Raw genomic sequence first — 16176 nt, 5'->3', positions numbered from 1 at the left:
TCCCCAGGCCCACACACACACACATTGAATGCAGACCCACATCCACACAGAACCCAGACGCACATCCACACAGAACCAGACCCACACACACACCGACCCGAGACCCACACCCACACAGTCCCCATGCCCACATCCACACAGACGCAGACACACATCCACACAGACCCCTGACCCACAGCCACATAGGCCCAAACCCACATCCACATAGAGCCCAGATACACATGTACACAGATCCCACACCCACTTCCACACAAGCCCCACAGCCACATCCACACAGACTCAGAACAACAGAGACCCCAGACACAACTCCACACAGACCTCAGACTCACAACCACACAGCCCCCAGACCCACATTCACACAGACGTCAGACCCACATCCACACAGAGCCCAGGCCCACATCCACAGAGACCCCAGACCCACATCCACACAGACCCCAGGCCCACAACCACACAGACCCAGACCCACTCCCGCAGGGACCGCAGACTCACATCCACACACACCACAGAACCAAATCCATCAGACCCACATCCACACAGAACTCCAGATCCACATCCACACAGACCCCAAACCCACATCCACACAGACCCCAAACCCACATCCACACAGACCCCACACCTACTTCCACAGAGACCACAGACACATATCCACACAGACCCCAGACCCACATCCACACAGGCCCAGACCAACATCCACACAGACCAGAGACCCATACCCACACAGACCCACATCCACACAGACCCAGAGCAACATCCACACAGACCCCAGACCCACACACACACACACAGACCCAAACCCACATCCACACAGACCCCAGACCACACACATACAGATCCCAGACCTACATCCACACAGACCCCAGGTTACCATTTACACAGACCCCAGACCCACATCCACACAGACCACCAACCACATCCACAAAGACCGAGACCCATATCTACAGAGACCATCACCCACACCCACACAGACCCAAACCCACATCCACACAGACCCCAGACCCACATCCACACAGAACCCAGACCCACATCCACACAGACCCCACACCCACATCCACACTGGCCCAGACCCACATCCACACAGACCCCAACCCGCATCCACACAGACCACAGATCCACACCCACACAGACCCACATCCACACAGACCCAGACCCACATCCACACAGACCCCAGACTCACACACACACACACAGACCCCAGACCCACACCCACACAGAACCAGACCCAGACCCACACAGACCCAAACCCACATCCACACAGACCACAGACCCACATCCAAACAGACCCCAGACCCACATCCACACAGACCCCAGACCCATATCCACATGGACCCCACACGCACGTCCACACAGACCCAGACTCACATTCACACAGAACCCAGACCCACATCCACACGGACCCCAGATCCATATCCACACACACCCAGACCCATATCCACACAGACCCCCAGACCCACTTTCACAAAGACCCAAACCTACACCCACACAGACCCAGACCCACATCCACACAGACCCCAACTCACATCCACACAGACCCCAGAATCCCATCCACTCAGACCCACATCCACACAGACCCAAACCAACACCCAAGCAGACCCCAGACCACACACACACAGACCCCAGACCCACATCAACACACCTGAGACCCATACCCACACAGATCCACATCCACACAGACCCAGACCCACACCCACACCGACCCAAACCCACATCCACACGGACTCCAACCCACATCCAAACAGACCTCAGACCCACATCCACACAAAACCCAGACACATATCCACACAGACCCAGATCCATATTCACACAGACCCAAAACCACATCCACACAGTCCCAGACCCATACCCACACCGACACCAACCCACATCCACCCAGACCCCAGACCCAATCACACACAGTCCCAAACACACAGACCCAAACACACATCCAAGCAGACCCCAGACCACACACACACAGACCCCAGACCCATATCAACACAGACCCCAGACCCACATCCACACAGACCCCAGACCCACTTTCACACAGACCCAAAACCACATCCACACAGACCCAGACCCACATCCACACAGACACCAACCCACATCCACCCAGACCCCAGACCCAATCACACACAGTCCCACATCCACACAGACCCAAACCCACATCCAAGCAGACCCCAGACCACACACACACAGACCCCAGACCCACATCCACACACACCCAGAACCATATCCACACAGACCCCCAGACCCACTTTCACACAGACCCAAACCTACACCCACACAGACCCAGACCCACATCCACACAGACCCCAACCCACATCCACCCAGACCCCAGAATCACATCCATTCAGACCCACATCCACACAGACCCAAACCAACACCCAAGCAGACCCCAGACCACACACACACAGACCCCCGACCCACATCCACACACCCGAGACCCATACCCACACAGATCCACATCCACACAGACCCCAGACCCACATCCATACAGACCCCAGACCCACACACTCACACACCGACTCCAGACCCACATCCACACAGAACCCAGTCCCATATCCACACAGACCCAGACCCATATCCACACAGACCCAAAACCACATCCACACAGACCCAGACCCACATCCACACAGACACCAACCCACATCCACACAGACCCAAACCCACATCCAAGCAGACCCCAGACCACACACACACAGACCACAGACCCACATCCACACACACCCAGACCCATATCCACACAGACCCCCAGACCCACTTTCACACAGACCCAAACCTACACCCACACAGACCCAGACCCACATCCACACAGTCCCCAACTCACATCCACCCAGACCCCAGAATCACATCCATTCAGACCCACATCCACACAGACCCAAACCAACACCCAAGCAGACCCCAAACCACACACACACACAGACCCCAGACCCACATCCACACACCTGAGACCCACACCCACACAGATCCACATCCACACAGACCCAGACCGAAATCCATACAGTCCCCAGACCCACACACACCCACACAGACCCCAGACCCACACCCACACAGACCCCAATCCCTCACCCACACAGGCCCAAAGCCACATCCACACAGACCCCAGACCCACACCCACACAGACCCCAAACCCTCACCCACACAGGCCCAAACCCACATCCACATAGACCCCAGACACACATCCACACAGACCCTACATCCACATCCACACAGAGCCAGACCAACATCCACACAGACCCCAAACCCAGATCCACACAGACCCCAGACGCACATCCTCACAGACCCCAGACCTACATCCATACAGACCCCACACCCACATCCACACAGGCCCAGACCAACATTCACACAGAGCCCAGATCCACATCCACACAGACCACAGACCCACAGCCACACAGACCCCAGACCCACATCCACATAGACCCAGATCCACACAGACCCCAGACCCACATCCACACAGACCCAGACACACATCCACACAGAACCCAGACCCACATCCGCACAGAACCCAGACCCATATCCTCACAGACCCCAGACAAACGTCCTCATAGACCCAGACTCACATCCACACAGACCCCAGACCCATATCCACACAGACCCAGACCCATATCCACACAGACCCCCGACCCACATCCACACAGACCCAAATCTACACCCACACAGACCCAGACCCACATCCACACAGACCCCAGACCCACATCCACACAAACCCCACATCCACACAGACCCCACACCCACATCCACACAGACCCCAGACCCACATACACACAAACCCCACATCCACACAGACCCCACACCCACATCCACACAGAACCCAGACCCACATCCGCAAAGTCCCCAGACCCATATCTTCACAGACCCAAGACAAACGTCCACACAGACCCAGACTCACATCCACACAGCCCCCAGACCCACATCCAAACAGACCCAAGGCCCACAACCACACAGACCCAGACCCAAACCCACAGGGACCGCAGACCCACATCCACACAGACCCCAGAACCAAATCCATCAGACCCACATCCACACTGACCACAGACCCACACCCACACAGACCCTGACCCACAACCACACAGACCCAGGCCCACATCCACACAGACACCAGACCCACATCCGCACAGACCCAAACCCACATCCAAACAGACCCCAGACCACACACACACAGACCCCACACCCACATCCGCACAGGCCCCACACCCACATCCACAGAGACCCAGGTACACACAGACCCAGACACACATTCACACACAGAACCCAGACCCACATCCACACAGACCCCAGAACCATATCCACACAGGCCCCACATCCACATCCACACAGAGCCAGACCAACATCCACACAGACTCAGATCCACACAGACCCCAGACCCACATCCACACAGACCCAGACACACATTCACACAGACAACACTCACATCCTCACAGACCCCAGACCTACATCCATACAGACACCACACCCACTTCCACACAAGCCCCACACCCTCATCCACACAGGCCCACACCCACATCCACACAGACCCAGACCCACATCCACACAGACCCCAGACCCACACACACACAGACCCCACATCCACACAGACCCCAGAACCAAATCCATCAGACCCACATCCACACTGACCACAGACCCACACCCACACAGACCCTGACCCACAACCACACAGACCCAGGCCCACATCCACACAGACACCAGACCCACATCCACACAGACCCAAACCCATATCCACACAGACCCCAGACCCACACACACACAGACCCACACCCACACAGTCACACAGTCACACAGTCCCCAGGCCCACAGACACACACACATTGACTGCAGACCCACATCCACACAGAAACCAGACACACATCCACACAGAACCAGATCCACACACACACCGACCCGAGACCCACACCCACACAGTCCCCAGACCCACATCCACACAGACCCCAACCCACATCCACCCAGACCCCCGAATCACATCCACACAGACCCACATCCACACAGACCCAAACCAACACCCAAGCAGACCCCAGACCACACACACACACAGACCCCAGACCCACATCCACACACCTGAGACCTATACCCACACAGATCCACATCCACACAGACCCAGACCCACATCCATACAGACCCTAGACCCACATCCACACAGAACCCAGACCCATATCCACACAGACCCAGATCCATATCCACACAGACCCAAAACCACATCCACACAGACCCAGACCCACATCCACACAGACACCAACGCACATCCACCCAAACCCCAGACCCAATCACACACAGTCCCACTTCCATACAGACCCAAACCCACATCTAAGCAGACCCCAGACCACACACACACAGACCCCAGACCCACATCCACACAGACCTGAGACCCATACCCACACAGACCCACATCCATTCAGACACAGACCCACATCCACACAGAACCCAGACCGAGACACACACACACAGAATACAGACCCACACACACAATGTCCAAGAGCGAGACCCACACAGACCCAAATCCACAACAACACAGACCCCAGACCACACACATACAGATCCCAGACCTACATCCACAGAGTCCCCAGACTACCATTTACACAGACCCACATCCACACAGACCACAAACCACATCCACAAAGACCGAGACCCATATCTCAACAGACCCACACCCACACAGACCTCACACCCACGTCCACACAGACCCCAGACCCATATCTACACACACCCAGACCCATATCCACACAGCCCCCAAACCCACATTCACACAGACCCAAACCTACACCCACACAGACCAACACCCACATCCACACAGACCCCAACCCACATACACTCAGACCCCTGAACCACATCGACACAGACCCACATCCACACAGACTCAAACCCACATCCAAGCAGACCCCAGACCACACACACACAGACCCCAGATGCACATCCACACAGACCAGAGACCCATACCCACACAGACCCACATCCATTCAGACCCAGACCTACATCCACACAGAAACCAGACCCACACACACACAGACCCCAGACCCACACCCACACAGAACCAGACCCAGACCCACACAGACCCAAACCCACATCCACACAGACCCCAGACCACACACATACAGATCCCAGACCTACATCCACACAGACCCCAGATTACCATTTACACAGACCCCAGACCCACATCCACACAGACCACAAACCACATCCACAAAGACCAAGACCCATATCTACACAGACCCACACCCACACTCAGACAGACCCAAACCCACATCCACACTGACCCCAGACCAACATCCAAACAGACCCCAGACCCACACCCACACAGACCGCAGACCCACATCCACACAGACCCAAATCGACATCCACACAGACCCCAGACCCACATCCGTCAGACCCATACCCACACAGACCACAGACCCACATCCACACAGACCACAGACCCACATCCACACAGACCCCAGACCCACATCTACACAGACCTCAGACCCACATCCACACAGACCCGACATCCACATCCACACAGAACCAGACCAACATCCACACAGACCCCAGACCCCATCCACACAGACACCCAGATTCACATCCACACAGACCCAAACCTACACCAAAAAAACCACAGACCCACGTCCACACGAACCCTAGACCCACACCCACACAAACCCACATCCACACAGACACAAACACATAGCCAAACAGACCCCAGACCAGACACACACAGACCCGAGACCCACATCGACACAGACCCCACACCCACATCCACAGACCCTAGACCCACATCCACACAGACCCTGACCCACACCAACACAGACCTCAGACCCACACCGACACAGATCCCAGACCCACATCCACACAGACCCCAAACCCTCACCCACACAGGCCCAAACCCACATCCACACAGACCCCAGACCCACATTCACACAGATCCCACACCCCCTTCAACACAGGCCCCACAGCCACATCCACATAGACCCACATCCACACAGACCCAGACCCACATCCGCACAGTCCCCAGACCCATATCCTCACAGACCCAAGACAAACGTCCACACAGACCCAGACTCACATCCACACAGACCCCAGACCCATATCCACACAGACCCTCTGACCCACATCCACACAGACCCAAACCTGCACCAACACAGACCCAGACTCACATCCTCCCAGACCCCAACCCACATCCACCCAGACACCAGACCCACACCCACACAGACCCACATCCACACAGACCCAAACCCACATCCAAGCAAACCCCAGACCACAAACACACAGAGCCCAGACCCACATCCACACAGACCCCAGACCCAGACCCACATCCAGACAGACGCCAGACCCACACACACACACAGTCCCAAGACCCACACCCACACAGAACCAGACCCAGACCCACACAGACCCAAACCCACATCCACACAGACCCAGACTCACATCCAGACAGACGCCAGACCCACACACACACACAGTCCCAAGATCCACACCCACACAGACCCAGGCCCAGACCCACACGGCCCCAAACCCACATCCACCCAGACCCGAGACCACACACATACAGATCCCAGACCTACATGCACTCAGACCCCAGATTACCATTCACACAGACCCCAGTCCACAAACCACATCCATAAAGACCGAGACCCATATCTACACTGACCCACACCCACACCCACAGAGACCCAAACCCACATCCACACAGACCCCAGACCCACATCCAAACAGACCCCAGGCCCACAACCACATAAACCCAGACCCACACCCACACAGACCGCAGACTCACGTCCATCAGACCCATATCCACACTGACCCCAGGCACACCAACACACAGACCACAGACCCACATCCACACAGACCCAAACCCACATCCACATAGACTCCAGGCCCACATCCATCAGATCCACATCCAAACAGACCCCAGACCCACATCCACACAGACTCCACTCCCACTTCCACACAAACCCCACTCCCAAAGCCACAAAGGCCCTAGACCCACATCCATACAGACCCAGATTCTCACAGACCCCAGACCCACATCCACACAGACCCCCAGACCCACATCCACACAGACCCCAACCCACATGCACCCAGATCCCAGACCCACACTCACACAGACCCAATCCGACACCCACATAGACCCAAACCCACATCCAAACCCACATGCACCCAGATCCCACACCCACACCCACACAGACTCAAACCTACACCCAGATAGACCCAGATCCACATCCACACAGACCCCAGACACACACACACACACACACACACACACACACACACACACACACACACACACAGTCCCCAGACCCACACCCACACGGACCCAGACCCACAACCACATGGACCCAAACACACATCCAAACAGACCCCAGACCACACACACACAGACCCCAGACCCACATCCACACAGACCCCAGATTACCATTTACACAGACCCTAGACGCACATCCACAGAGACCCAAGCCTACACCCACACAGACCCGAACCCACATCCACATCCAAACGGACGCCCACCCAAATCCACACAGACCCCCAGACCCATACCCACAAATAACCACATCCACACAGAGCCAGACCCAAATCCACACAGACCCCCGACCCATACCCACAAATAACCACATCCACACAGAGCCAGACCCAAATCTACACAGACCCCCAGACCCATACCCACAAATAACCACATCCACACAGAGCCAGACCCACATCCACACAGACCCCTGGACCCACACACACACACACTGACCCCAGAGCCACACAGACCCAGACCCAGACCCACACCCAAACAGAACCAAACCCACATCCACACAGCCCCCCAGACACACATCCACACAGACCACAGACCCACATCCACACAGACCCAAACCCACATCCACACAGACCACAGATCCCCATCCACACTGACCCCAGACCCACATCCACACAGACCCCAGACTCATATCCATCAGATCCACATCCAAAATGACCCCAGACCCACATCCACACTAAACCCAGACCCACAACCAAACAGACCCAGACCCACATCCATACAGACCCAGATCCACACAGATCCCAGACCCACATCCACACAGATCCCAGACCCACATCCACACGGACCCCAGACCACACACATACAGATCCCAGACCTACATCCACACAGACCCCAGGTTACTATTTACACAGACCCCAGACCCACATCCACACAGACCACAAACCACATCCACAAAGACCGAGACCCATATCTACACAGACCCACACCCACACCCACACAGACACAAACCCACATCCACACAGACCCCAGACCCACATCCACACGGACCCCAGACCCACATCCACACAGACCCCCAGACCCACATCCACACGGACCCCAGACCACACACATACAGATCCCAGACCTACATCCACACAGACCCCAGGTTACTATTTACACAGACGCCAGACCCACATCCACACAGACCACAAACCACATCCACAAAGACCGAGACCCATATCTACACAGACCCACACCCACACCCACACAGACCACAAACCACATCCACAAAGACCGAGACCCATATCTACACAGACCCACACCCACACCCACACAGACACAAACCCACATCCACACAGACCCCAGACCCACATCCAAACAGTCCCCAGACCCATATCCACACAGACCTCACACCCACGTCCACACACACCCAGACCCATCTCCACACAGACCCCCAGACCCACATCCACACAGACCGAAACCTACACCCACACAGACCCAGATCCACATCCACATAGACACCAACGCACATCCACCCCCAGACCCCAGAACCACACACACACACACACAGACCCCAGACCCACACCCACACAAACCACAAACCACATCCACAAAGACCAAGACCCATATCTACACAGACCCACACCCGCAACCACACAGACCCAAACCCACATCCACACAGACCCCAGACCCACATCCATCAGACCCATATCTACACAGACCCAAACCCACATCCAAACAGACCCCAGACCCACATCCATCAGAACCAATCCACACTGACCCCAAACCCACATCCACACAGACCCAAACCTACACCCACACAGACCCAAACCCACATCCACACAGACCCCAGACCCACATCCACACAGACCCAAACCTACACCCACACAGACACAAACCCACATCCACACAGACACCCAGACCCACACACACACACACACAGACCCCTGATCCACACCCACACAGACCCAGACCCACACCCACAGAGACCGCAGTCCCACATCCAAACAGACTCCAGACCCACATCCATCAGACCCACTTCCACACTGACCCCAGACCCACATCCACACAGACCCCAGAACCACATCCACACAGACCCACATCCACACTGACCACAGACCCACACCCACACAGACCCTGACCCACAACCACACAGACCCAGGCCCACATCCACACAGACACCAGACCCACATCCGCACAGACCCAAACCCACATCCAAACAGACCCCAGACCATACACACACAGACCCCACACCCACATCCGCACAGGCCCCACACCCACATCCACAGAGACCCAGGTACACACAGACCCAGACACACATTCACACACAGAACCCAGACCCACATCCACACAGACCCCAGAACCATATCCACACAGGCCCCACATCCACATCCACACAGAGCCAGACCAACATCCACACAGACTCAGATCCACACAGACCCCAGACCCACATCCACACAGACCCAGACACACATTCACACAGACAACACTCACATCCTCACAGACCCCAGACCTACATCCATACAGACACCACACCCACTTCCACACAAGCCCCACACCCTCATCCACACAGGCCCACACCCACATCCACACAGACCCAGACCCACATCCACACAGACCCCAGACCCACACACACACAGACCCCACATCCACACAGACCCCAGAACCAAATCCATCAGACCCACATCCACACTGACCACAGACCCACACCCACACAGACCCTGACCCACAACCACACAGACCCAAACCCACATCCACACAGACCCCAGACCCACATCCATCAGACCCATATCTACACAGACCCAAACCCACATCCAAACAGACCCCAGACCCACATCCATCAGAACCAATCCACACTGACCCCAAACCCACATCCACACAGACCCAAACCTACACCCACACAGACCCAAACCCACATCCACACAGACCCCAGACCCACATCCACACAGACCCAAACCTACACCCACACAGACACAAACCCACATCCACACAGACACCCAGACCCACACACACACACACAGACCCCTGATCCACACCCACACAGACCCAGACCCACACCCACAGAGACCGCAGTCCCACATCCACACAGACTCCAGACCCACTTTCATCAGACCCACTTCCACACTGAACCCAGACCCACATCCACACAGACCCCAGAACCACATCCACACAGACCCACATCCACACAGACCTAAACCCACACACACACACACACACAGACCCCAGACCCACACCCACACAGAACCAGACCCAGACCCACACAGACCCAAACCCACATCCACACGGACCCCAGACCACACACATACAGAGCCCAGACCTACATCCACACAGACCCCAGATTACCATTTACACAGACCCCAGACCCACATCCACACAGACCACAAACCACATCCACAAAGACCAAGACCCATATCTACACAGACCCACACCCATACTCAGACAGACCCAAACCCACATCCACACTGACCCCAGACCAACATCCAAACAGACCCAAGGCCCACATCCACACAGACCCAGACCCACACCCACACAGACCGCAGACCCACATTCATCAGACACACATCCACACAGACCACAGACCCACATCCACACAGACCACAGACCCACATCCACACAGACCCAAACCCACATCCACACAGACCCCACACCCACATCCATACAGACCCAGATCCACACAGACCCCAGACCCACATCCACACAGGCCCCACACCCACATCCATAAAGACCCACACCCACACAGTCCCAGACCCAGACCCACACAGACCCAGACCCACATCCACACAGACCCCAGACCCACATCCACATAGACCCCAGTCCGACATCTTCACAGTCCCCACTCCCACTTCCACAGAGGCCCCACACCCACATCCATACAGACCCAGATCCACACAGACCCCAGACTCACATCCACACAGACCCCCAGACCCACATCCACACAGACCCCAGACCCACATCCACACAGACCCCCAGACCCACATCCACACGGACCCCAGTCCACACACATACAGATCCCAGAATTACATCCACACAGACCCCAGGTTGCTATTTACACAGACCCCAGACCCACATCCACACAGACCACAAACCACATCCACAAAGACCGAGACCCATATCTACACAGACCCACACCCACACCCACACAGACACAAACCCACATCCACACAGACCCCAGACCCACATCCACCCAGAACCCAGATCCACACCACACACACCCAGACCCATATCCACACAGACCCCCAGACCCACATCCACACAGACCAAAACCTACACCCACACAGACTCAGATCCACATCCACATAGACACCAACCCACATCCACCCACAGACCCCAGAACCACACACACACAAACAGACCCCAGACGCACACCCACACAAACCACAAACCGCATCCACAAAGACCGAGACCCATATCTACACAGACCCACACCCACAACCACACAGACCCCACACCCACATCCATACAGACCCAGATCCACACAGACCCCAGACCCACATCCACACAGGCCCCACACCCACATCCATACAGACCCACATCCACACAGGCCCCACACCCACATCCATAAAGACCCACACCCACACAGTCCCAGACCCAGACCCACACAGACCCAGACCCACATCCACACAGACCCCAGACCCACATCCACATAGACCCCAGTCCGACATCCTCACAGTCCCCACTCCCACTTCCACAGAGGCCCCACACCCACATCCATACAGACCCAGATCCACACAGACCCCAGACTCACATCCACACAGACCCCCAGACCCACATCCACACGGACCCCAGACCCACATCCACACAGACCCCCAGACCCACATCCACACGGACCCCAGACCACACACATACAGATCCCAGACCTACATCCACACAGACCCCAGGTTGCTATTTACACAGACCCCAGACCCACATCCACACAGACCACAAACCACATCCACAAAGACCGAGACCCATATCTACACAGACCCACACCCACACAGACACAAACCCACATCCACCCAGAACCCAGATCCACACCACACACACCCAGACCCATATCCACACAGACCCCCAGACCCACATCCACACAGACCAAAACCTACACCCACACAGACTCAGATCCACATCCACATAGACACCAACCCACATCCACCCACAGACCCCAGAACCACACACACACAAACAGACCCCAGACCCACACCCACACAAACCACAAACCGCATCCACAAAGACCGAGACCCATATCTACACAGACCCACACCCACAACCACACAGACCCAAACCCACATCCACACAGACCCCACACCCACATCCATCAGACGCATATCTACACAGACCCAAACCCACATCCAAACAGACCACAGACCCACATCCACACAGACCCAAACCCACATCCACACAGACCCCAGAACCACATCCATCAGAACCACATCCACACTGACCCCAAACCCACATCCACACAGACCCCAGACTCATATCCATCAGAACCACATCCAAAATGACCCCAGACGCACATCCACACTAACCCCACACCCACATCCATACAGACCCAGATCCACACAGACCCAGACCCACATTCACACAGACCCCACACCCACTTTCACACAGGCCCCATACCCACATCCACACAGACCCTGATCCACACAGACCCCAGACCCACATCCACACAGACCCAGACACACATCCACACAGACCCAGAGTCACATCCACACAGTCCCCAGACCCATATCCACACAGACCACCTGACCCACACCCACACAGACCCCCAGACCCACATCCACACGGACACCAACCCACATCCACCCCGATCCCAGACCCACACCCACACAGACCCACATCCACACAGACCCAAACCCACATCCAAACACACCCAGACCATGCACACACAGACCCCAGACCCACATCCACACAGACCCAAACCTACCCCCATACAGACCCAAACCCACATCCACACGGACCCCAACCCACATCCCAACAGACCCCAGACCCACATCCACACAGAACCCAGACCCATATCCACACAGACCCCAGACCCACATCCACATAGACCAATACCCACATCCACACAGATCCCACACCCACATCCACACAGACCCTGATCCACACAGACCCCAGACCCACATCCACACAGACCCCAGATTACCATTTACACAGACCCCCAGACCCACATCCACACAGACCCCAGACCCACACCCACACAGACCCCACACCCACATCCACACAGATCCCAGACCCACATCCGCACAGACACAGACCCACATCCACGCAGACCCCAGACCCACATCCACACAGACCCCAGATTACCATTTACACAGACCCCCAGACCCACATCCACACAGACCCCAGACCCACAGCCACACAGACCCCACACCCACATCCACACAGATCCCAGACCCACATCCGCACAGACACAGACCCACATCCACACAGACCCAGACCCACATCCACACAGACACCCAGACCCACACACACACACACACACACACACACACACAGACCCCAGACCCACATCCACACAGAACCCAGACCCACATCCACACCCCCCAGACCCACACCCACACTGACCCAGCCCCACACCTACACAGACACAGACCTACATCCCCACAGACCACAAACCACAGACTGGTGCAATGGTGCATGGCAGGTGATAAAGGACAGGTTTCATTCCTAAGCACTGTCTGAGTTATTCACATGACAAAGAGTTGACAAAGCTTTTGTCCGAGGACCGGGGCTTTGCCAATATCAGCTCCAGTACTTTCTACCTGAACAGTGACCCATCCCAGTCTGTAACTGCTTTCTAGTCCCAACATAGACTATCTGCACGCCCATTGAATGGAACATAGATCAGCAACAATCCCACTGCTCCCAGGAGAGATCTGCAGCATATCTTCCAGCTCAGCAATATTCACTGCTAATACAGATTCCAACATTGACTCACAACTTCCCTCCCACTGATAGCATAGCCAGGTAGATCCTTCACTGATTGCCATGCAGCCTGCTGCATCCCCAGTGACTCCAACACAGCCCAGCAGATTAATGGAGCAACTCTCCAATTTGCTGTCATTTTAGGACAGCAATCCATCCTTTGTTCACAACATAGTCAACAACCCCTTCAAAGCACAACAGGACCTTCACTGCTGTAAAATGTGTACTTGCATTTAAAGTTACTTGATTAGAAGATATTTTTTGCTTTAATCTTTCAACAAACATCAGCTTACAGTGTTGTTCTCCAGCTGGTTACTGCCACTGTGTCTTACCAGACATATGGTAGCACATGAGGATGCCCAGCCAAAAACTTCACATTAGAGGTAACTTTAGCAACATGCCCTACTGTCAAAGTGTTCAGTTCCAGCAATGAACCACCTTATTGTTTATGTTGCAAGAATAATCTTATTTACACACCTTTCTTTTCTAGGTGCTGTACTTTGGTCCAGAATTTCCTGGAACTGTCCAGTGTAATTACAGTGTAACGGTGCTGTAGCGCCATGAATTTTGTGAGGAAGTCTGCCCGGTGCCTGGGCAAGAATGTTACCACATGACACAGGCTGAAGATCTTTAAGGAATTAGGGGGTTGCAACGCTTGCAATCAGATATTGTGTAGAAAGGACACTTTATCCTCATACTACAGAGATTAAAGAAACTATACTGCTAACTAAACCGACCCAACTGTCTTCTACTTCACAGTGTGACAAGACATGACAGTGTAGTAGACCATGCTGTTAATCTACCTCAAACCAAATTTGAAATAAAGCCCAAGGTGGGGCCAAAGTAACAAATGTATCATTCACAAGTGCCTTTTAATAGCACTAAAAAAATGTAAAGCCTTGACTCTGCAATGTACCATATTTGGCCAGGGCTCCTCTTGTGGATTCAACTGTGTATGTGTAATAATCCAAGTTAAAATACATTTGAAATAAGTATTTTGCTGCAGTTTTCATTCCTGCTTGCATTGAATTAGAGTGAAGTTCATGCCAGCTTCCCAATGGGGTTTCATTGCTTACTGATCTGGAGTAGTTGGTGGGTTAGATCATCCCAGCTGCCAAACTGTG

This window comes from Carcharodon carcharias, chromosome 17 (assembly GCF_017639515.1).
Source record: "Carcharodon carcharias isolate sCarCar2 chromosome 17, sCarCar2.pri, whole genome shotgun sequence".
Taxonomy (NCBI): Eukaryota; Metazoa; Chordata; class Chondrichthyes; order Lamniformes; family Lamnidae; genus Carcharodon; species Carcharodon carcharias.
Note: the sequence above shows the minus strand (reverse complement) of the source record.